Source organism: Pinus tabuliformis, chromosome 1_2 (genome assembly GCF_031772625.1).
Source record: "Pinus tabuliformis cultivar Carrire ecotype Pingquan chromosome 1_2, CPIR1, whole genome shotgun sequence".
NCBI classification, from domain to species: domain Eukaryota; kingdom Viridiplantae; phylum Streptophyta; class Pinopsida; order Pinales; family Pinaceae; genus Pinus; species Pinus tabuliformis.
The window spans coordinates 1,310,630,759-1,310,645,412 of record NC_142298.1 but is presented as its reverse complement, the minus strand read 5'-3'; positions in this window follow the sequence as shown (position 1 = coordinate 1,310,645,412).

The following is a 14,654-nucleotide window of genomic DNA, read 5'->3' as shown; positions in this document are numbered from 1 at the left end:
TTCCTCAGTAATTTCTTCAACTAATGTGTCTTCTACCCATTCTTGTTGGTTAGCATATTGTTGAATTTCGGGAATCTTGTGGTGAACATATGCTGTTAGCTTGTTTTTCACTTTTCTATAACTTATGAAATGATCGGGATCATATGGTGCCCAATAAAAACTTTGTTTCAGCTTAATTTTCTCCCCTAAAATCTTATCAGCCTCCTCCCAGGCTTCCCTTTTATTAAAGACAAAAGGGCCCAATTGATTTCTTATTTTGAGCTGTGCCTTTTTCTTAGCACCATAAAAATGAGTCAAATTTGAGCTTATAAATTGCCTGAAATATTCTAGAGCAAATAGTCTCATATGCACATATTTTGGCAGTTTATAGGGGCACAGCTCAGCCATATATCCTGATCTCAGTGTGATTCTGGTAAAAATACCAGTCACCTACACTGTAGTTTTTGGAGAGCCGTAAAATTTTCTGCATTTGACCAGAGTCTGGCAGGAGGAGTTTTCATCAATAAAGAAGACGCTGGATGTATGAACAGGTCAATGAATTCACAGTACGTGTAAGGAGAGTTATGGACTTCATGGAATACTGAGGTCCAGAAGATTACAGACCTTCGCTCTCCCTTGAGATCCAATTTTCTAAGGGGAATTTGAAAACTATCTGGTTGATTGTACAACAGCAGATGATATATGTATGATGGGTATTTAAACACTCTTTCTCTGTCCAGGCTCATGAATTGCTCATGGATCTTATCAGTTATGAAGGTGGCAAAATCATATTTGAAAGCAGGGGGTTGTCCTGGAGTAAACATGGACAACAAAACTAAGGTAGTTTCGTCAACATACTCACTAGTTTTAAATCCCAGGATGTAGGAAACCATGTCTACAATGAATTTTCCTGCTTTAGTGAACCAAGTATGCAGATAAGGAGGAGGTTGCTGGGGATGGCAATTTGGTTTCATGAATAATTGAGCTATTCTGGTTATCTTTGAATTGGGCAGTTTGGCACCTTGGTCAAGCAAGAACCCCATGGAAAGAGGTGCCAGAAGCTGAGTTGGCTTAAAGTGTAGCATCTCATTGATGGATTCATGGGTGATATAAAAGAGGACAGTCCTAGATGGAGCCATAACTGCTCTTTGAGTGGGGTCATAATTGGCACAGCATAAGTGGACGATATCAGGGAGCACATTTACTGAGGGGAGGTAGTATATGGGCATGTTGGACTCCCAAATTCCATAGACATCGGTATTGCTGCGATAGCTATTCCTAATTTCACAAACTGCTTGGAGGTGAGGCTTGTCACCAATTAAGTCATTAATCTGGAAATCTCTGTCAGCAAGGGGCAACCATTCCAATTATTTGTGTGGTGCATTGAGGGGCGCAATATTGAGGGCGACAGGTGTAGGAGTTTCCCTGTTTGCTCACTGTGTTTTTAGTTGTGGAAGACGGGTTTTTGCGGAAAATGGACAAAACAGTGGTGGTTGGGGTGTATTTTTCAAGAGTTGTAGACTAAATTTGTGCGATTTTTGGTTCTACAGATGTAATTCAGAGAAAAAACCAGAAATACATAGGGTTTGAATGTAATTGAGTAAATACCTGTATTTTTGGGATGCACACGAGAGTAATTGGCAATTTGGATGATGATTTGCAGCGCAGTATGCCGGATTATGGAGGCCAGGTGGCGGACTGTGGCTTGCGTAGCTACATTGAACGCGAATTTGTATGCAACGGCGTTGTAATAATAATAAACAGAAATGAGCGAAAACGACAGTTTAACGGGACATTTTAACAAAATTTGGCTTCGCGGGCTTTTGGCGCTTTTTTTGAGTGACGTCAGCATGACGTAATATTTGTTGTGTAGCGGGGTACGGTGGATGATGTGGCAGATGACATGGGTGTCGACGTCAGTGGGGGGAAGCGGGGGTTGGTAAATGGTATTATCTCGCACCGCTTTTGGACAAAAGCTATTTTGGGCGGAGGGGTCGCGATAACACCGGGCGGGCCCCACGTGTTTCTTGTACGGCAGCAAAACCGCCATTTTCCCGGATGCTAACCTTCAACCATCGGAGGGGTTCCGATATTGTTGTGGGTCGTCCAATGGGAAAGCCCGGATTGGACGATCGATAGCGGATGGAGTTAGCGGAGGAGTATGGTGTGGGGACCCGTGCGATAATTCAATGTTTTTTAAGGTTTTTCAATGTATTTAAACTTTGGTTGGGTCTGCGGGTTAAGTTAATTAATCAACCGAATGTTGATTAATTCCTTTTAAACAACGCGGCCATGGATTATTAGAAAGGTTTCAAATACACCTTTTAACTCCAATTGTATAATAACATATGGCCTATAGTGTAGCCGGGGGCGGGATATTAAGGTTTTGTTGGGGTTTTTATGTATTTATATAATAGGGGCGGGGAAAACATTATGTAGGAACTATATAATAGTGTTAATATGTTAAAATGAGAAATGTGTTCAAAAAAAGAACTCAGTCAAAAAAGTGGAACTTAGGCTTAGGGGAGTGAAAGGTATCTGTTAGCTACCTATACCAATAGGTTTCATATTTCATGATTGGCTATAGAAAGTCCAAATATGCTCTGCTTTGATGATTCAAAGATTACATATTTCCTAGAAAGTCTGATCTGTGCTTATAGCTTGGTATGGACTTAAAAATTTTGATGGATGGCCCAACAGTCTAATCTGGATCATTCCATGGTTTAAATTTGCAGTTGTAGAATAGAGAAAGGAGTCTGTCCAAACTGTTCAATCTTGGCAGACAAGTAGTTCAGGTAGAGAAGAAAAGACTCCCAACAGCTTAATCTGGGACCTTGGAAGAGATAAGGGTAGAAGTAGATAGAAAAACAAAGAAAAAGCCAAAGAAAAGAAAAGGCAAGTAAGGGTTTGCAAGTCCAAGTGCACCCTCCAAGAAGAAATAAAAAATGCTAGATAAGTAGCTGGGTAAGTAGTTGGGGTTGCAGAAAGGTTATCTTTACCATCGCAAATGTGTTAACTATGTTTACCAGAGCAAAGACAATCAGTTGACAAGGTGTTCTTCTTCATCAAGTTGCAACAGAAAGCATGACTAACTTCCCTTTTCCCTTTTTCATGTCATTTACTAACATCCCCTCATCAGCTGAGATTCATGGAAAAATTATGGTTTCATGGTGGTTCTTAATCTTTTTAGAAGCCACATTTCTTGTCTAAAATCTTTTCATTTTGATCTACTCCCTAAACTAAGTGAGTTTCAAGTAAACTTAGTAGTTTCTCCCTCCATTCACTCCCCCCACCCATATTAACTCTAACTCTACTATGTAAATCCCCTATATTGCCTTTCCCCTACTAATATTAACACCATGGTGTATAAACCCCAAATTTTGTATAAATATCCCTCCCCTTGGCATTATAGCCATATGTTCTCTAAAGGGATCAAATGACATCTGGTCATTGTGATAAGCCTAAGCCGAACCCCCTTTCCCCTTTACAAATCCATTTTCTCACTTTTAACCCCCATTTACACATAAAACCTCCTAAAAAAGCCTTGTTTATACCCTTACCCACTTCAAATGGCTAAAAACATGGAAAACCCACTTTTTCCCTTTTACCTAAAGTCCAAAGGTCGGGCGCATTTCCACAGAAAATTCGCAGAAACCCACTATACCAAAGTTTTTCGCCCATGCACAGATCCCCAGAATAATTATTAAAATAATCCCCGCCCCTCCCCTTACCTGTCGATCCCTTCGTCCTCCCGACGACCGTCCGATTAAAGAATTGAAGATCCAATGGCTCTCAAGGCATCGGACCCTTTCCGACGACCGTTGGTTACCCGCCCTATCCCCCTATCACGTCAACCCTCCGATAGCCGTCCGATCATGCCCCCCAGATCTGACGGCCATCACTGCATCGGAGCAGATCCTCTGTCCGGGCGATATCTTCCGACGGCCGTATTATTGGCTACGTCATGCGGTAGCCATGCGTCCCCTCCACGGCTCATCGGAGGTACAACTGACACTTACTGCCACCGTACCGTAAGCGGTGCGATATGAAACCGCCTCCGATTTCAGGTTTCCCCCCATTCCATTTGCATTACGTCATCACCATGTCATTTCCCCGTCGACCCACGTCACTGCCACTTATGCCGTCACGTCAACCTCCCGCTCAACCATTGGCTGACCTATCCTGCCACCTCACAATCCCCGTGGACCAATCAGAGCCCGCCACCTGGCCTGATGACGTCATGCTGACGTCACCCGACCCTGACCCCACCTATGACGTCATGCTGACGTCAGCACAAAAACGCGCCAAAATCGCCAAAATCCATATTTAGACCGAAAATTTCTCGTTTTTTGCTATTTTTGGCAAAAGCTGCACTGTTTGTTCTGCATGAAATTTACGTATAAAACTTGCACCAGCCTACTGAGGAAATTTCGAGACCGCTAGAGTGTCCATCACTCGCGCATTAGCAAGATTAAGCCGACGAAATTCACCAGGTATTCTCCATTTTCACTCTGCAAGTCCATTTTTCCGTGAATTCTGGGTATAGGCTGTGAGCAGACCTTAAAACGCCAATTTCACCATTAAAACTCCACCGTACCAGCATTCATACCAAACCACTGCTACCATTACACGTTTAGGAGGCCACATTGGGCAAATTTAGTGGAAATTCCTCGTTGGTTCGCGCAATCGTGAACTAGCTACCTGCAAGAACCAAATTCACCACAGAAGATACTCTGCTCGATCCTGCTACTGGTTTATTGGCTCAGAGCAGTATTTCAATTGCTGCAACCTTCCCATTCACTCTCTGACCTCTACAATTCACATCTTTCATTGAAGAAAACCTGATTGTGTTGCTCTGCATAGCAACTCTACTCACAAATCCTATAAAAACCATGGACCCATCAGTCCCTCCTGTAGTACTAAATGTTCAGCCTCTGAATGCCCCTCAAAGGAACTTGAAATGGCAAACCTTGGCAGATATGGATTACCAAATTACATAAGAGAAGCTTATGAGCAGCAAATTCCACATTCATCTGTTGAATGAGTTAAAAGCCAAGCATGAAAATGGGACAGATATATTGGGCTTATGGAACTCTTTCCTCCCTATTTTTAAGCTCCCTCAGGTCAACCAGTTCCCTGAACTAATCCACCTCTGTGCTGAACAATATGATGTTTCTCAGAGAGCTGTTGTTGACCCATCTGGTTCAGTACTTTTCTATGTTACCCCTCAAGCTATCAGAGACATGCTTTGCTTCAACCCTCAGAAGAAGCTGGTTCCTTTATCACTGGTAAACTTGATAAAACAAGGGGATAAACTCACAGATGCTCAAATTGTCAAATTTAATCAATTATACATCAAAACTAACATTGTGATGGGCCCTCCAATTCTTCATGTATACCTCAATGAGCTGGGCAGAGACCTTGCAGATATGATTTCTCCCATCTTGGGATATAGTTCAATTGAGCATATTGATGCAACTGTGCTGGTATTGATGCTCATGTTTGCTCCTGGCAAGTCACCAATCTGCTATGACTACGCCACCTACATATCAGACAAGATTCATGAGCAATTGATTAATTTAAGGAGAGATAGGATGTTCATATACACCTCCTACATTTACCATTTGATCTTGTACCATCAACATGAGAAGTTTCACTTTTCAATCAAAAGAATGGATGCCCAGGGCAATCCTAGATCAGTGGTCTATTGGTCCTCTGTCTTCCACTCTACACCTGATTCTCCATACACTTACTGTGAATTTATTGATCAGTTCATCCATCCAGCTATGAAAATGCTAATGAGCTCGACTCCTCCAAGACTCACTGATGACATGTAGAGAATTCTTCAGCTGTCTAAATCTTACAGCATTGGGGATTGGTACTTCTACCAACACCACACTGTCATCAGGATATATGGGTGTGATCTACCTCCTTTCAAACTACCTAAGTATGTGCCTATGAGGCTATTTGCCCTAGAGTATTTTAGGCAATTTGGCAGAGTTGATGTGCTTCACTTTTCAGGAAAAGGCAAAAAGGCACAGTTAAAAGTGAAAAGCCAACTTGGCCATCTCATCTATAACGAGAGGGAGCAAGGATGGAGGGAAGCAGAGAGAATGCTTGAGGCCCTTGGCCTGCAAACCAGTTTCATATGGGTACCCTATGACCCTAATCATTTCATATCCATGAGGAGGCTCAGATATAAATTATCTGCCTATGATCATCATAGTATCCCTCACATTGAAAAATATGCAAACCAAGACAAATGGAGGAGAGGGACCTTAGAAGAGCCCTTGTCACAAGAAGAGCTGAACAAGAGGGCACTAAGGAATCTAAAGAAGTTGGCTGACCTTGAGCTTTGTTCACAGGTATTCACACTTCCAAGCACACAAACGGGAGCAGCTGAATCCTCCTCAACTGCCCAACAGCAAACTACAAAAGCTGTTGAAAACATATCAGAGAAGGGAAAAGAAAAGGAAATGGAGATAGAGCCACAACAGCTAGATAAAGAACAGCGGCAAGCAGAGCAGCAACAGCATCAACAACAGCAGGAAAGGCAGCATGAAGAAGGGCAACCTGACAGACAGCAGCCCTTGCAGCAGGAAAGAGTGGTGGATACCCCAACTTCCACTGAGCAACAGGCTCAAAATATAGTGCCTCCTAGGCCAGAGACTACCGTTGATACCTCGGTCCTCCAAACTCCTCAAAAGGAGGATACATTTGTTTTCAGGAAAAGGGATAGAGAAACTCCTCTCACTTCATCTATCAACCAGGGAGAGAAGAGACAAAGATTAAATGATTTTTCTGAGGATGATGCAGCAATAAGACAAGCATTGGGCATGGGCCCACCCAGCAGAGAAGCTTCAGCAAGTTCCTTCCAGCAGGAACAGGACAGGACTATGGGAGGGGAGGTCAGCTCCTCCAGCCAACAAAAAGAAGGACAAATAAGCATCAAACAGCAATTCATAGACATCAAAAGGAGGAATGAGCCTATCAAAATACAGCTGTACAATCATCTGCTAAACATGGCTCCTACTAATCAGCAGAGACTTATGTCTGCCTTTGATGTAGGTGAAGGCAAAATGATTATGAGCCATTTTTTGCCCACAGCACTGCAACCCCAATCTGCCTCAGATTACCTCAGGACTAACTTGGAGGTCATGGCCAAAGACATACACCCAATGGACAAAATTGAACTGCACAAACAAACTGGTGAGATGGTGTATGCCTCCTTAGCAGATGAAACATTGGAAAATTATAAGCTAAAGAGCAGCCTCAATGCCACAGCCTCTCAACTGGAATTGGAGAAGGCATCATCCCAGGCGAAGGACAACAGAATAAGGTCCCTGGAAGACATAATCGTTGAAATTGGGCATGATCCCAAAGATATTTCAGGGATACAGGAGATCTTGAAGTTGAGGGATGCTGACATGGCTGCCATGAGGAAGAAAATCAAACTCCCAGCCACCATGCACCCTCAGACAGATGAGGTAGCCCAACAAAGGCAGGAGAAAGATACCACAAATTTGTTGATCTCCATTTATAAAGAGCTTGTTCAAGCACAAGAGAAATTAGGAGAATCAGAGGCTGCAAAGGCAGCATTGCAAGCAGCATTAAAACAAAGAGAAGAGGGTCAGACCTCTCAGCCTCCTCCTCAAATCATAAATCTTGAGGAAACTGCTCCTATCACTGCTCCTCCTCCTCAACAGACTGAACAGACAGCAACATCTACTTCAGCAGTGCCAACAACTACAGAGCAGGCCCAAAGCCTGGATATGCAAAAGCTGAAGAATGAAATCCAAATCCTGGAAGCTCAAATGACAGAGTTAAATGAGACCAGGGATAAGTTGGCCAAGCTAAATGACAGACATGATAAATCAAAGAGAGAAGTGGCAGAAAAGGGCAGGGAAATCAAAGCCCTCAAAGACAAGATCAAAGAGCTAGAGAATGAGCTCAAGTTAGATAAAGTGGTGGCCGAACTGAAAATAGTGCTATGGGCTAACATTGGCCAGTCTATCAATGAGCAGTGGCCATATATTGAAACTATCAATGAGCAGTGGCCATATATTGAAACTATCCATGAGCAACTAGAGCTCATCCCAAAGGCACAGAGGGAGATTCACAGATCAAGAGCTCAATTGAGCAATATGCCTGAAGTGGCCACTAGAATGATCAATGTACTTAATCACAGAACAAGTTCTCAATTAGCTGCCATGGGAATTTCAAACAGAACTGACACAATCCAAATGGTCAAAAGGGTTCTCACACTGAGAAACTTTGTGCAGACATTGGAGAGAAGAACCCAGGATATGCAGACTGAGGTGAACAAGTTTTTAGAAAAGTTTCAAGTGTTAGAAAGCAGAGGACTCCCTGGCTTACTGAACAATGCAGGGAGATTGCTCACACATGACCAGTATGCTAAAAGGGTCAATACATTTGCCACTAGCCAGATCAGTGATAAGCCCAGCACCTCAGAGGAAACAGGACCAGCCACAGGACAGTCTCTTTACAACAGAGTCGAGAATCTGTTTTTTATAAGGAATGAGATCAATCACCTGTTTGGGGTGGCTCCCAATTTCTTCAAGTACACAGAGGCAGAGGAGACAATGGAGGCTATTCTCAGGCATCAACTCCCTACGCAAGAATGGTGGACAAACGCAATACAGAAGATTTTGTAAACAGGGAGTCACTTAACAATTTTGGTTCCTAAAAGTATCAGTGGTCATGCAAAGCAAAGTTTAACAAAATCAGCATGCACGGCGGATTAAAGCTGAGCCAACTCAGCAGATGGATCAGCCAACAAAGCAGAGATAGAAGACTACAGCTGGCATGGCCGAGAAAATACAGCGCAGCAAGAAATAAAGGCGCATTTATCAGCATTAAAGCTAAGCGGTGCAACCGACTCAATGACCTCCAAAGGTCAAAATTATCCTCTGACAGACATAAAGGGCATTTATGCTGCATTTAAAGTTGTAATAACTTCTTCTCTACTTTCTGAACAAATTTATGAAGATATTTTCTCTCTCAGATGACTCAATGCCTGAGATATTTTGTATACGCATTCCTATAAAGCCCCCTTCGCATGAGTTTTCAAAGGTTGTTGTTGATTTCTCCTAAAGAAATTCTTATGCTGTAATCCTTTCAGAAGATTAATAAAGAAAGTGATGGAATTTCTCGGATTTCTGAAGTGTTGGATGCGTTCTGGTGTCTGTTGTTAACTGCTGGATTCCTGTGTATTTCACCATACAATAAGTCTCTGTATCTCTCTCTGTCAATTAGTTGTTTTGTTAAAATCCATATATGTTATCTGATTTTCAATACTAAGCAACAAGGAAAAAGAATAACTTTCAGGATTTATTCACTGAGTACCCTGAGTTCAATCTGTGTTGTTTATGAATGTTTTCTTCAGCTGTAATCTATATAAGTGTAATTCTTAACTGCTGCACTTTTAGATTACACCTTTCACAGTGGCCTTTTTCACAGGAATTCAAGCTTTGCTCCTGTGCAGTGTGTTCACTTTCAACTCACCAACTTAATAGAAAATTCTTAATTGCTTTCTGTTGGTTGACATACATCACCATTTAAGCTAGTTTTGTTTGTCTGAAATAAACAATAGGCCCTGCAGTCTCAACACCACCAATCCAGCGTATCAAATCATTTCACAACTCCAGACTCCATTGCCCAATGGTATTACACTATCTAAACACTATATCATAAGACCTGAAAGAAATCCTTCAACCAAAACATAAACCAAAACCTGAGCATAATAGCTAGCCTAAAACACCATCATAACAGAGACAAATCATAAAGAGAGAGCCCTCTCTGATCACATTTTGGCTAGAAGCCGTGATCCAAAGATTGGTTAGTGGTTACCCCGGCCGTATTCCCTTGGGAGTCATAGGGAACAACCTGGGTGTTAACAGTATCCAAGTTATGAACTTGGAAAACCTAGAAAAATGGAAGAAAAACATTTTTACACAAGAAACGTGGCTTTATTATCCTAAGTAAACATAGAGTTTCACTTAGTCTTTTCCATGAAATGAAGGGAACTAGGAGCACTGAGCAGATATCAATTCCTTGAGGGGAGGTTAGTAAGTGTTCTTGGAGAAATGAGGAGGGAAATTAGTCATGCTTCACCTATTTTGCAGCCATCTTGCCATGGCACTTATGATATCCATGAGATAAATCGTTTTCAAAGGACACAATTGCTCACAGACCTGCTTGAGCAACATCAAAGCTGCCTACCCAGCCTATCACACCTAACATTTTTTCTTCCTTCTTCCTTCTCCTTTTCTTTTAGCTGCAATCATATCTAATTCTACCCTTATTTCTTCTAGGGGCTCAGATTTAACCATTGAGCACCCTTGCTTCTCTACCTAACTACTTATCTGCCAAGCTTGAACTGTTTGGACAGACCTTATTCTCTAGTTCTAAAACAAGAAATTTAAACATGGACTGGGTAGGATTAAGCTGTTTTGGCCATCCATCAACTGTGGCAAGAGTGAACTGATTGCACACAAATGAGATTCTTTTGCAAAAATAGGACAGTAGTGGCATTTTTTATTAGCACACTTTCCTGGTATTTTCCTTGGGGTTCATCTTCTTTTCTTTGTCCAATTCATTCTTTTTTCCCTTTGATTTTTCTTTTAGGGCATACCCTCTTTTCATTTTTTAAATTTTTTATTCTTTCAAAATATGGAACCTTTGCAGCATGGCAAGGATGAACATATTTGGCATTTCATCAGTCAATCATGAAATATGACACCTATTGGTGTAGGAGCATAACACTGGCTCCACTTGGGGATGGCTTTTGATGGTGAGAAGTCGAGAATAGCAGATCAGATGGCCTTATATTCGACTCTTGTTGCAACCTAAAATTTCTCCTTTGTTGTAAATAACCAAACTGTATCCCTGGATCATATACACATTTCTTCTAGCTCATTCAAACAAATGCAGCCCTGTTTTGATAGTTTGTCTGAATATTTGCCATCATTTTTTCAGCTCCCAAGTCTTCTTCTTCAATTCCTTTGATGACCTAAAAGGTAATGCAAAAAGGTGGCACAATCCCTTGCTTTTTCCTCAAAATTTGCTACATATTCCTTCCTATCTTATTACTGTAATAAACTGCAGAAAATAAACACTCTTATGTACAAGTTAGAGTCCTGATATCTCAACAAAGTGGATCAAAATAATGCTTGAGCATACGACCAATGACCGGCCCATCTTCTACTGTTGTACCATCCAGGCTTCTCAAAAAGTAGGTGTTGTTTCCTTGTACAGCTTGAATAGCAAAAGGTCCTTTCCATAGGAAGTCAAACTTCCCATGTTTTCCTTTATCTTCCCTTTTGGAATCCCATTTTAGCACTTTGTCACCTATGAAAAAATCCTCTGCCTTTGTCCTCTTGTCAAATAACTTCTTAAGTTTCTCTTGTAGAAGTTGAGACCTTTGATATACTTCTTCTCTAGTCTGCTGTAAATGAATTGTTTGATTGATTCTCCTCTGAGGAAATTGGTTTGAGGGGTAGAGGTAAAAGCTTCCAGTTTCCTTCAAAGATTTGACATTTATGGCAAGAGGTTACAAATTTCTTTACATCAGCAAACAGGGAGGGCCAATAAAAACTGGCCCTTAGGATCTTATCAACAGTTGACTTCCAGTACAAATGTCCACCACAGTCCCCTGCATGAAATTCCTTCAGCACTTTGTCAGTTTCATCCTTTGTTAAGAAATTCAGCAAGATGCCTTCATGATTCTTCCAAAATAAATCATTATCTAAAATATAGAATTTTGAAGCTTTCTTTTTCAGAAATCTCTTTTTAGTTCTGGATAACCCTGGAGGAGCCTACAGGTTTAACAATACATAGACTATATCAGCGTACCAGGGTGATTGTAAAAAGGCTTGATTGATCTGTGGAGTCTCCATCTCCTGTTTGTTATCTAGTTCATTGATGTCAAGGACTTGAAAGTTGGTTTCAGTCATCAATTTAGCTAATTCTTGTCCTTTTATTAGCTTTGTTGGTTTAATTTCAATGTCATATTCCAAAATGTTAGCTATCTGTTTTCCTCTTTTTACTTCAATTCCTTCTTAAGCTAAAATATCCTTGACCACAACATTTCGCACATAAGCTATTACATGAGAATATAAAATGTAAATTCTGAAATCCTTGATAGCTTTTACAAGGGCATAAGCTTGTTTTTCCATGATTTGATATTTTAAAGGTGCATCTCTAAGTGCTTTGCTGAAAAACTCAATGGGTTTTTCACATCCCTAATCATCTTTCAGTAATAGGACAACAACAATAGTATGTTCTGATGCAAAGGAAAAGGTTATAAAGTCTCTGTCAAATTTAGGGCTTGTGAGGACTGGTGTTTTAGTTAAATCTGTTTTGATTTCTTCAAAGGATTGCTTAGCTTCTATTGTCCACTTGACTTTGGAATCTTTCTTCAGCATGCTATTCAACAATCTTATCAGTTCAGCCAAGTTGGGTATGAATCTTCTTAGGAAATTGATTTTCCCTAGAAAAGCTTGCAGTTCTTTGATATTTCTAGGGTGAGGAACTTGCTGAATAGCTTTTATTCTATCTGGGTCAATTCTAATGCCATCTTTTGAGATTATTTGACCTAACAGTTTGCCCTCTTCTAGGCCAAATAATGATTTCTTTGGATTTAGTGATATGACATATTTTCTGCAGATTAAAAACACCTGTCTTAAGTGTTCTAAATGTTCTTGATCTGATTTGGAAAAAACAGTAAGATCATCTAGGTATATGACTAGAAAATCATGAATCTCCTTTGCAAAGGCTATGTCCATGGCTCGTTGAAATGTTGCCCCTGCGTTCCTGAGTCCAAAAGGAATTTTTACATACTTGAAGGTTCCCCAAGGTGTTGTAAAAGCAGTTTTGTCTTGATCATCAGGGTGAACTAGGATCTGATTAAAGCCTAAGAATCCATCTAACAGTGAAATTTCTAGAGGCACCCACTACCCTTTGTAAAATGTGATCCATCTTAGGTAAGGGGTAATGGTCTTTTAGAGAAACTTTATTCAGATTTCTTAAGTCAACACACAGTCTTATTTCTCCTGTTTTCTTCCTAGTGGGCACTAAATTTGAGATCCATTCTGAGAATCTAATGGGTGCAATTATTCCAGCTTCATACATTCTTTTGACTTCTTTTTCAATTAGAGGGAGGAGTACATGATTGACTCTTCTAAGCTTTTGTTTGAAAGGTTTTTGATTTTCTTTGAGGGGTATTGTATGCTGGATTACTGAAGTATCATAGGACTTAAGGTCTTCATAGCTCCATGCAAAAACATCTTGAAATTCTTTAAACAGTTCAATGTATTTCAGTTTTTGGATAGGTGGCAATGCTTTGGACAGTTTTATCATTTTAGGATTTTCTGCAGTTCCTATATTACAGTCCTCAATTTCTGCATTTAATGGCTGCATTTTTGGCTTTCTTGGAATATCATTAGAGTCAAAAATATCCTCCAGAGGAGTCAAGCCTGTGGGTAAAAAATTATCCTTTAACTCAATCACTTCAGACTCTCCTTCAACAATTTCATCAAAGTTTGTTTCTTTCAGCTCTTGTAATTTTTTGCTGGTAAAGATTGTTGGATGTAAAATCTGATCTGCTGTTTTAGCTAAAATATTAGTTTCAATTCTGTCCATTTGATCAGTTTCACAAATAGTGCTTGTGTCTATATTTGTGCTAGAGAATTCTTCTTTTAAAGTCAGGAAATTATTGATTTGAGTGTCATTGTCAAACACCTACCAATTTTTTATATTGTTTGGAACAGTCAACCTATGTTTAATTTCAGCAGTAAAGTGATGGTTAGGCTCAAATGGCAGCTTACAAGTGCTGGCAAATGTTGCCAAACTGTAAGCATGAAAATCGTGGTTCCTTGAAATTTTGGTAAGCTATGACTCTAGAAAGGTGTTAAGTATTTCAATTGCTGCCCCTCTATAAGCTCTTAACCTGAGATCATTTGTGACAAAATTTCCTTTCATTTGTTGAATAATCAAATCTAAGTCTCCCAAAATTGATATCCTAGTTGCCCCTAGACTTTTGACCAATTTGAGTCCTAGTAGAAGGGCTTCATATTCAGCCATGTTATTTGTGCATCTAAAGTTCAGTTTGTATGCATGTCCTTCAGCATGATCACTTTGCATGTTATGTATCCAAATCCCTGCCTCTGCTCCCAGTTTATTCACTGATCCATCAAACTCTAAGTACCACAGAACTTCTTGATTACATCCAGTCTTAGGAGTCTTAAAAACTTGCTTGGTGGGAAGATTTGGATTTTCAAACTCATATGGTTTCCCTTGTGTGTCTGTTGCATCAATTATTTCAACAATTTCTAGATTTTGAGCAATAAATTCTTCATTTATGTTTGTTCCTTGTGCTGATTCTAGAACCTTGTCATCAGTTTTGGGACAAATTTCAGCATTGTATAGGATGAAAGAGTCCATATCAGAGTGCATGGAATAAATGAGGAAATTTTGGGGTTTCTCTTGACTTCTGACCACATATTTCATCAAAGTTTCCCGGTACAATCTCTTTGGCTGGCCAAAGACTGAAATGGTGGCATAGGACAGGTCCAATTGTAGATATCCCTAGAGTTTTGCACCCCAAGATCTGGACAAAAGCATTCCATACTTTGGTGGGATATCAGCTACCACTA